Source organism: Bos javanicus, chromosome 3, assembly GCF_032452875.1.
Source record: "Bos javanicus breed banteng chromosome 3, ARS-OSU_banteng_1.0, whole genome shotgun sequence".
NCBI classification, from domain to species: Eukaryota; Metazoa; Chordata; class Mammalia; order Artiodactyla; family Bovidae; genus Bos; species Bos javanicus.
In genome coordinates, this window is record NC_083870.1 from 55,047,049 (window position 1) to 55,057,831 (window position 10,783).

Sequence of the window (10,783 nt, forward strand, 5' to 3'; positions counted from 1 at the left end):
TAGTAAAGTAATGCTCAAAATTCTCCAAGCCAGGCTTCAACAATACTTGAACCATGAACTTTCAGCTGTTCAAGCTGGGTTTAGAAAAGGCAGAGGAACCAGAGATCAAATTGCCAACATCTGCTGGATCATCAAAAAAGAAAGAAAGTTCCAGAAAACATCTATTTCTGCTTTATTGACTATGCCAAAGCCTTTGACTGTGTGGATCACAATAAACTGTGAGAAATTCTGAAAGATATGGGTATACCAGATCACTTGACCTGCCTCTTGAGAAACCTTTAGATCAGGAAGCAACAGTTAGAACTGGACATGGAAAAACGACTGGTTCCAAATAGGAAAAGAGTACATCAAGGCTGTATATTGTCACCCTGCTCATTTAATGTCTATGCAGAGTACATCATGAGAAATGCTGGGCTGGAGGAAGCACAAGCTGGAATCAAGATTGCTGGGAGAAATATCAATAACCTCAGATATGAAGATGACACCACCCTTAAGGCAGAAAGTGAAGAGGAACTAAAGAGCCCCTTGATGAAAGTAAAAGAGGAGAGCAAAAAAGTTGGCTTAAAGCTCAACATTCAGAAAACTAAGATCATGGCGTCCAGTCCCATCACCTCATGGCAAATAGATGGGGAAACAGTGGAAAGACTGACAGACTTTATTTTGGGGGCTCCAAAATCACTGCAGATGGTGATTGCAGCCATGAAATTAAAAGACACTTACTCATTGGAAGGAAAGTTATGACCAACCTAGACAGCATATTAAAAAGCAGAGACTTTACTTTGCCGACAGGGGTCTGTCTAGTCAAGGCTATGGTTTTTCCAGTGGTCATGTATGGATGTGAGAGTTGGACTATGAAGAAAGCTGAGCACCGAATAATTGATGTGTTTGAACTGTGGTGTTGGAGAAGACTCTTGAGAGTCCCTTGGACTGCAAGGAGATCTAACCAGTCCATCCTAAAGGAGATCAGTCCTGGGTGTTCATTAGAGGGTCTGATGTTGAAGCTGAAACTCCAATACTTTAGCGACCTGATGAGAAGAGCTGACTCATTTGAAAATACCCTGATGCTGGGAAAGATTCAGGGCAGGAGGAGAAGGGGATGACAGAGGATGAGAGGGTTGGATGGTATCACCGACTCAATGGACATGAGTTTGGGTGGGTGGTGTTTGAAAGGGAGGCCTGGCATGCTGCAGCTCATGGGGTCTGAAAGAGTCGGACATGACTGAACAACTCAACTGAACTAAAACATATGTTTAATGTTCAGCTTACTCACAGGTCCAGGAATATGCATACCAGGGAGAGAATTCTTGGTGGTCATAATTCTGCCTACAATGGCATATTCACAGAAACTTTGTCTTTTAGTCTACATTTGTCCATCCTTACAGTTAAAAAATCTCTTAGAGGAAAATCAGATCAATTATAGTTTACAAGTACAAAAGTGAAAAATAAAGTTCCTATATTTTCATACACTCAACCCCTCAATGAAGCAACAATCCAGAAAGAGTTCAAAACTCTGTTGTGTATACTTAACTCATTAAGTTAGGCAATTGATTAGCTATGTATTAATACATATATATATATATATATATATATATATATATATATCTATAGCACCTAGGTTGCATAGGAAGCCCTACTTCAAGTCATAATTGAGCTTTCCATTTTTCTTGGTTGATGGGTGGATCACAATTAATCCTATTACTGTTAAAGAACAATGGAATTCACAGCTGCCAATCCATCAGTTCACAGGTATTGAGACTAAGCCAACAGAGTTTAGAGACTTCCTATAAGTCACACAAAAAGTTGGTCAGATCTAGAACTAAAACTAGTCTCCTGACTCTGTATCTATTGCTCTGTTTCTCATGTGCCCTGATGTTGTGCGACTGCTTCCTTCAAGAGGATCACAGTTGGACCTTCTCTTCTAACAGCTTCTTTCTACTGAATTTCTCTTCATTTCCTTGACAGGTCAATATCAAGAAAAAGAAAGAAGATTGCTTGCTGCAAGGTGAAGAAGCATCTGTCAAGTATTGTCAGGCTGAGCTTAAGAAGCTTTCAGACCCCTTGATGAAGAGTATTTCAGAAGGAACTTTCTCTTTCCCTGGAGGACACCGTCGCTACTTAGAAGCAAGGAACAGGTTTAAAGAGAGCTATAAACTCATTCCCAGGAAAGGAGTTAAGGTGAGGAGTAAGGGGATTGGGAAAGAACAGAAGATTGGAGTCAAACGGTCTTTGCTGGTTCTTTTGAAATTCTAAGACCATAACACCATTTTTGTAGAGAAAGCAGAGCATGGTGGTATTGCTACACTTTTAGCTTTTATATCCACAATTGCCAGCTGCTTGGAGATCCAGGTTCAATCCCAGGGTTGGGAAGATCCCCTGGAGGAGGAAATGGCAACCCACTCCAGTATTCTTGCCTGGACAATTCCATGGATACAAGAGCCTCATGTGATACATACAGTCCATGGGCTCACACAGAGTCAGACATTATAACGTGACTAACACTTTCACTGTCTTTAAATAAACTAGAGATACTTCTTCCCAAAGACAGGATCTATTATCAAGAATTTAGATGAAATAGGACATTCCTTTCAATTAGCAAACACGGTAATAGGTTTTGAAAAAACACTAAATCAAAAAGATACCAGCATCCCAATGTTCATAGCAACATTACTTACAATAGCCAAGACATGGAAGCAACATAAGTGTCCATCAACAGATGAATGGATAAAGGAGATGTGGAGTGTGCATATCCAGGAATGCTACTCAGTTATTAAAAATAATGAAATTTTGCCATTTGTGGCAACCTGGATGGACTTGGAGGGCATTATTCTCAAAGAAATTTCAGACAGAGAAAGACAAATACTGTATGATATCACTTACATGTGAAATCCAAAAAATACAACAGACTAGTTATTATAACTGAAAAGGAGAAGACTCACAGATATAGAGAACAAATTAGTGGTTACTAACGTGGAGTGGGGGCAATATAGGAGTGAGGGTGGGAGGTACAAGTGACTGGGTGTAAGATAGGTTACAAAGATATATTGTAAAATACAGGAAATATAGCCAATATTTTGTATTAACTATAAATAGATTATAACCTTTAAAAATTGTGTAAAAAATAAAATAATAAAAAATTTAAATGAGTACCCCCAAAATGGGCTTTCTGCAAAGTGTAGGGAAAATTAAAGAAAAGTTGTTGTTCTCAAGAAGCTTATGATCTTACCTGCTACTGCTACTGCTGCTGCTAAGTCACTTCAGTCATGCCCGACTCTGTGTTACCCCATAGACAGCAGCCCACCAGGCTCCCCCGTCCCCGGGATTCTCCAGGCAAGAACACTGGAGTGGGTTGCCATTTCCTTCTCCAAAGCACAAAAGTGAAAAGTGAAAGTGAAGTTGCTCAGTAGTGTCCGACTCCTAGTGACCCCATGGACTGCAGCCTACTAGGCTCGTCTATCAATGGGATTTGCCAGGCAAGAGTACCAGAGTGAGTTGCCATTGCCTTCTCCCGATCTTACCTGAGGACACATAAAAAGCCATTGGATATGGTGGCACAATGGTTATCATACAGGCACACACTGATAGAGATAGTGACAGGGACGATTGTAGTGGTAGTGATGATGACTGACATATGTTGAGCACTCACTACTTCAAGTGTACTTTAGGTGTTTTGGTTAGACCATCGATTTAGTCCTCAGAATAATATAGATTAGATACTGCTATCATCTTCATTACAAAATTGATAAGTATGACATAAGGTAAAGGAACTCAGTTACCTAATGTCACATATCTATCAAGTGGTAGCGCTGATAGGGTAGCTGTTAGGTTCTTCGCAGCCATTCAGGACTCAGAATAAAGCATAAGAAAGCTTCCTGGAGAAGGAGGCAAAAGCTACACGTTGAAATGTCAATAAACGATAATTTAATAAAGAAAGGCTAGGTGAGCATGAGTCAGAAGGAAAGCAATGTGCAGCTAGAGCAGTTGCAAACAGTGGAGGATGGGTGCTTTTACAGCTGCACATAATTCTGGCATCTATAACCATTGTGGGGTCTGAAGAATGGTGAAGAAGTTACAGGGTCAAACCTGGAGAGTCGTTGCTGTTGTTCAGTCACTAAGTCGTGTCTGACTCTTTGTAATCACATGGATTACAGCATGCCAGGCTTCTCTGTCCACCATATCCTTGAGTTTGCACAAATTTATGTCCACTGAGTCAGCAGTGCTATCTAAACATCTCATCTTCTGTTGCCCGCTTCTCCTTCTGCCTTCAGTGTTTCCCAGCATCAGGGTCCTTTTCAGTGGGTCAGCTCTCTACATCACGTTGCCAAAGTATTAAAGCTTCAGCTGCAGCATCAGTCCTTCCAATGAATATTCAGGGCTGATTTCCTTTAGGATTGACTAGTAACAACAACAGTGCTTTTATTCTGCTCCCAAGAAAACAAGGTCTGCAAAGACACATATATGCCCTTAGGACTTGTTCAGTTCAGTTCAGTCGCTCAGTCGTGTCCGACTCTTTGCGACCCCATGAATTGCAGCATGCCAGGCCTCCCTGTCCATCCATCACCAACTCCTGGAGTTCACTCAGACTCACGTCCATCGAGTCAGTGATGCCATCCAGCCATCTCATCCTCTGTTGTCCCCTTCTCCTCCTGCCCCCAATCCCTCCCAGCATCAGAGTCTTTTCCAACGAGTCAACTCTTGGCATGAGTTGGCCAAAGTACTGGAGTTTCAGCTTTAGCATCAGTCCTTCCAAAGAAATCCCAGGGCTGGATCACCTTCAGAATGGACTGGTTGGATCTCCTTGCAGTCCAAGGGACTCTCAGGAGTCTTCTCCAACACCACAGTTCAAAGGCATCAATTCTTTGGCGCTCAGCTTTCTTCACAGTCCAACTCTCATATCCATACATGACCACTGGAAAAACCACAGCCTTGACTAGAAGGACCTTTGTTGGCAAAGTAATGTCTCTGCTTTTGAATATGCTATCTAGGTTGGTCATAACTTTCCTTCCAGGGAGTAAGCGTCTTTTAATTTCATGGCTGCAGTCACCATCTGCAGTGATTTTGGAGCCCCGAAAAACAAAGTCTGACACTGTTTCCACTGTTTCCTCATTACTGAATTTAGGGCTTAGAAATAATTAAAATAGTTAGAAGTTAAAGATTTAAGGAATGTTGTAATGTTAGCATATTTTACTATAGCTTATAGAGGTTAGGAATTTTAGAGATACTATAGATAGAACATTTTTTAAGAGATAGTGAGCTCAGGATGTTAGGGGCAAACAGGATTTAGAAAGATAAGAAATAAACTGAGGAATGTAGCATGAGTTACAATGTCATCACAATACTTTTGATAGGAGGATATATTTCTCACTAATATGACACCCACAAGCTGACAGACCGTGGCATCTACCAGATGACTCTGCTTTCTTAAGGGATGTGAGTTAACACTCAGTTGCCACTTCTCTAACCAAACTCTCTGGAATAAGTCCTGCAGCTCATCTAGTCCCCAGAGACCCTCTGGTGTCACCAGAAGAATGCCCTGAATACCGGAAGTCTGGATGGTCTGGTAAAGGGGGCAATGAGGAGTTCTGCTTTCCCATCAAATCTCCCTGAAACACGTGACAAGTAATGCAAACAAGAAACAGGCACACATGTTTCCACCATGAAGTGATCATGGTTCAGAGAAACAAAGGGGTCAAGAGTAAGGGACTGGACAATTACAGCAGAGTGAAAGGAACCTGCATTGCTCTGATGTTCAGTTCTAAGTGGTCGTATATTGGAATAAAGTTATACTCATCTCAAGACAAAGCTCCTGGTGAAAGGCCTCTTCCAGACTTCATAACTAATGAATATATGCTAATTGCTAATGGAATTAAAGATCTAGACAAGTATTTGTTGAGCAATTCTGTAGGAAGGCAGCATCATAATCATTCTTTCACACAACATTTGGTACAGGAAGAAGTGAGCTACTCTGGACATCTCTACATTTCTTATTCCTTCTCCTCAGACTTGTGCACGGCATGCTCACAAGGGTCTCTTGCCCTCTTGCCTGTTGACTAGGTATTACACAATCCTCACAGAATGTATTTATTAAGTAAATTCTTTAATGTTACCGATGGATTATCAGAACTCATTAGAAATGCAAATAGAAAATCCAACTCTTTGAGACCTTATGGACTGTAGCCTGCCACACTCCTCTGTCCATGGGATTCTCCAGGCAAGAGTACTGGACACGACTTAGTGACTGAGTAACAACAACAACAACAGTGCTTTTATTCTGCTCCCAAGAAAACAAGTTCTTCAAAAACACATATATGCCCTTAGGATTGTAGGCTAGTATTTTCACCAAAATATTCCTCCCTGCTCCCATCACATGGTAGCAACAGTACCTCTTCATGATGATCAAAGTCAATTGTCATGATAAACTACTCCTGTGCCTGCTGCTTTATTGGCAAAAGATGCCCAGAGAAAACAGGCAGCATCTATAGCTTTAGGTTTAAGGTGCCTTTAGTGTGCCCCCTCAATGAAACACTCCCTCTCTAGAACCACAGGCCTAGATTTTCAAGGTCAAGGAGCACACATTTCACCAAAGAAGTCCCTGTGAGTGATACAGTGTGCCACTGTCTCCAAACCTGTGTATTATGCCTACTGGGTACACAGCATCCTATAATGACTTTGGCTTAAGTTATTGACACATCCAGAACAATGGTGTCCCAGCCCCTCAAATGGTCAAATTGGCATCTCAATTGTCTCCTGAGAGTGTTCCACAATTCTACTGGGCAAGCTAGTTCTGAACTGTGTGATTGTGGTAGAACCAGTGGAATTCATGTCACATGATTTTAAGCTCTTTCTGTATAATGTGAGTGGCCAAACACAAGAACTGAAAAAGGGCTCATCTTCGAAAGGACATTGAAGTCCTGCTGTGATCATAGCCAGCATAACAAGGAGTAACTACAAAGCTATAGCTTTAAAAAGAGATTCACATGTTCTCCTCCAAATTTGTCTGCATTAGCTTCCCTTTGTTTGCTTATCATTTAAGGCACATTTAAAGGGCACAAAATAGGGAGTGGAATTCAGCTGGGTATATAGAGCAGTTGGGAATACTTTGAAAAAGAAAATGTTTGAGACAAACTCTCAAACTAGAGTTTGTCCTTGTCGGGTAATGGCTGCAGTTTCTATTCCCCTCATTCAAAGTAAGAACCAAGACAAAACAGAGTAGCATTTTAATTGATAGATGTCCACACCACTTCTCATGCAAGAATTAGGTAGACTAGGGTAATTAGATATATAGTTAAAAGATGTTCACTATAGTAATACAATTGTGGCATGACTATTGGCTCCAATATTCTTAAAAAGTAGTGGAGATGACTGAGAAGGTAACAATTCCTGGTGAAGTACATGTGGATCCTAAAAATTCAGAACAACGGACAACACCGAATGAGACTAACGGTGGATGAATGCACAGACACTTGGGGCTTTCGGTTTGTATTAGATCCTGCTTTCTGTTTCTGTATAGCGCTAATAGACTCGGTCCCCTGAAACTCCTGCTGCTGTTGCTGCTGCTGCTAAGTCGCGTCAGTCGTGTCCAACTCCGTGCGACCCCACAGACGGGCAGCCCACCAGGCTCCACCGTCCCTGGGATTCTCCAGGCAAGAACACTGGAGTAGGGTGCCATTGCCTTTTCCCTGAAACTCCTACCCAACTATATTAAAGTCTGTGGACTTTGATCATGTGAACTCTCTGACACTTCAAAAATGGTAAAAGGAACCTTAAGCCAGAAATAACTTTTTCCTTTAAAAATGAGATCTAAAGAGAGTTTAGCTTGAACACTGTCAGTTATCCCTTTACCTCGTGTTGCAGATACACAGAGGCTGAACTTCCTCAGGTGATACACCTCCACTCCAGCTTGCAAGCAGAGTGACATACTTATTATAGCCAAATATACAATCAAGGTCTATCACCTTACAATTTTATAGTCCTGAATGCCTATTCTTTTATCTTATTTATTTCTGTGCTCAGCAATATCCAATGTGCTTTTACTTTGCAACATTTTTACATATATTTTGTCTCAGTGGCTACTCTCTCCAATTCTAGAGCTCCCCAAACCTAGGAATTTTATCCCCAAAGGCTATTATTCCTTTGTACCCACATTTTCCACACCTGATGAACTGCACTCATATTTCAGAACTGAAAGTGCCTCAGGTTTGAACTATTTACAATACTGGTCAATCCATAGCCCATGGTCTTTCACGAAACTCTGAGGATGTGAAAATGAGACTCTTCCTCTCAAAAGTTTCACTAGACACAAAGTTCAGTGCACTAAATGACAAAAAGCACAATTTATAAACCAAGATGCAAGACCACTTATTCTGGAGTTCAGTTCAGTTCAGTCACTTAGTCGTGTCCGACTCTTTGTGACTCCATGAACTGCAGCACGCCAGGCCTCCCTGTCCATCACCAACTCTCGGAGTCTACCCAAACCTATGTCCATTAAGTCGGTGATGCCATCCAACCATCTCATCCTCTGTCGTCCCCTTCTCCTCCTGCCCTCAATCTTTCCCAGCATCAGGGTCTTTTCAAATGAGTCAGTTCTTCGTATCAGGTGGCCAAATTATTGGAGTTTCAGCTTCAACATCAGTCCTTCCAATGAACAATCAGGACTGATCTCCTTTAGGAAAGACTGGTTGGATCTCCTTGCAGTCCAAGGGACTCTCAAGAGTCTTCTCCAACACCACAGTTCAAAGGCATCAATTCTTCTGCTCTCAGCCTTCTTTATGGTCCAACTCTCACATCCACACATGACTATTGGAAAAACCACAGCCTTGACTAGATGGACCTTTGTTGGCAAAGTAATGTCTCTGCTTTTTAATATGCTGTCTAGATTGTTCATAACTTTCTTTCCAGGGAGTAAGTGTCTTTTAATTTCATGGCTACAATCACCATCTGCAGTGATTTTGGAGCCCCCAAAAAATAAAGTCTGTCACTGTTTCCTCTGTTTCCCCAAATATTTGCCATGAAGTGCTGGGACCAGATGCCATAATCTTAGTTGCCTGAATATTGAGCTTTACACCAACTTTTTCACTCTCCTGTTTCACTTTCATCAACAGGCTCTTTAGTTCTTCTTCACTTTCAGCCATAAGAGTGGTATTTCTGGAGTAAAATTAATAGAAACTGAAAAAAAATGTCATTTCAGTTAAATTGTCTCATTGACTATCTTCCATTTCAGTTCAGTTCAGTTGAGTCACTCAGTCGTGTCCAGCTCTTTGTGACCCCATGAACTGCAGCACACCAGGCCTCCCTGTCCATCACCAACTCCCAGAGTTTACCCAAACTCATGTCCATTGAGTCAGTGATGCCAGCCAACCATCTCATACTCTGTCATCCCCTTCTCCTCCTGCCCTCAATCTTTCCCAGCATCAGGGTCTTTTCAAATGAGTCAGCTTTTTGCATCAGGTGGCCAAAGTCTTCCATTTAGGAACACATTTTAATCATTCTTCAGTTCAGTGGCTCAGCTGTGTCTGACTCTTTGTGACCCCATGAATCGCGGCACGCCAGCCCTCCCTGTCCATCACCAACTACCGACGTTCACTCAAATTCATGTCCATTGAGTTGGTGATGCCATTCTTACTTACTTAAATAACTATTCTTACTCTTCCAAAATAGTATACTTTTGTCAATTATACCTATGGGATATAATTTTAAAAGGATTTTTCCTGAAGCAGTGACAAACCATGGAAACTGAAAATAAAACTCCAAATATATTTGTAAGTAATAATATATATCATGTTTATAATAAGTGTAATATATATTATGTTTCAGAGCCAAACATATCTCAGTGGCCTTGCGGTCTTCATTTTGAAATATCTTTATACTCACATTGACAAAAACAAAAAGTTAATGAAAACAGAAGAGAATAAATCAAAAGATCCAGAACAAGACCAAGAGTGAGGGAAGAAAAGAGAGAAACTTCTGGGATCCAGGTAACTGAGAAAAGATTAACTTTATTTGGCTTTAGGTTATGTGTTCAATCTCCCTCTAAATCCATCTCAGTGGCTCAGGGATTGTAGAGCCACGGTAGTTTTCCCAGTTTGGGTTCAAGTCTTGAATCTACCAAAGGAAGTCTCAGAATTCTAGAAAAATCTGACCCTGATATTGTAATATACACCTTTAGAGTTATATAACACGCTTTGCAGCTCCAAATACGGTCTCATTCTATTTTACAAAACAAGCATACGGCAATCTGGCTAAGGATTTTTATACTTTTCTAGCTGCTTTTTCAGCTAAAGTAGTCTGCATAGGGAATACGTGCCAAAGCCCTTCCTCTTGAGGAGGTTTGGCCATAGAACTTTGAGATTATATTCTGCCTGTCCTTCCTTTCCCTCGCTTCCATCTGAAATACAAATGGGATAGTGAAACCCTGCTTCATAGGGTAAAAACCTGACACAGAAACTGCAAACTAAGGGAAATTCTTGAGCTCATCTTACAGAATGAGCAGATAAGGGAAGAGCTTGTTTGAAAATGCCTTCCTCTTGTAACACAGCAAAACTGTCTGAGGCCAGGTGAAACCAATATAGCTGATCAGAGTCAGAATAGACACGCCTGCCCCATAGGGGACCTAGTGTCATCACAGCCCCTGCAGCCTTACTGGGTTGCCTCACAAATCAACTCTCTGCTGCAAATCTCCTGCTCTCAGTGTTTTGGCTTACAGTTCCTTGGGCAAAAGAACCTGGTTCCCTAACAGCAGCAGTCAAGCTTTTAACTTACAGGTTAGTACAATGCCTTAAAGGATACA